This window comes from Penaeus monodon, chromosome 28, assembly GCF_015228065.2.
Source record: "Penaeus monodon isolate SGIC_2016 chromosome 28, NSTDA_Pmon_1, whole genome shotgun sequence".
Lineage (NCBI taxonomy): Eukaryota > Metazoa > Arthropoda > Malacostraca > Decapoda > Penaeidae > Penaeus > Penaeus monodon.
In genome coordinates this window covers 16,303,033-16,303,381 of record NC_051413.1, presented here as the reverse complement: position 1 = coordinate 16,303,381, position 349 = coordinate 16,303,033, and the positions used below count along the sequence as shown (strand labels likewise).

The window sequence follows — 349 nt, the reverse complement described above, 5'->3', positions numbered from 1 at the left end:
GATGAATTTCATGAAAGAACAGCAAAATCAGAAAGATAAATTTTCCCCACTACCTACAGATGCGCTTGTCTCTGTCTGCGAGGTCCTGATCCGCCTCCTGATCGCCGCCAAGGACTTTGTTCGCATGGACCCGGCCGCCCCATCCGGCTCCGTCCCAGTCCCCCGACGCGGTTCCCCAGGAACAGGGGTGCAGGCTCGACCGCAGGGCTCCCTGCAAGTGAAGCGGGTTCTTGGCGTTAAAGGGCAGTGTGGGTTACAGCTTCTTTCCAGTTGGGAAAGTCTGGGGAATTAGAGTTACTTTTACTGAAACTCTTACTGGTTGGATTATTTCCACTTTTGAAAAGGGGAA

At 52.7% G+C, this 349-nt stretch overlaps 1 pseudogene; it reads right to left on the bottom strand.

The window, feature by feature from the left end:
• The window catches only part of LOC119591075, a 12,204-nt pseudogene that overhangs the window by 11,343 nt on the left and 512 nt on the right, over positions 1 to 349 (bottom strand).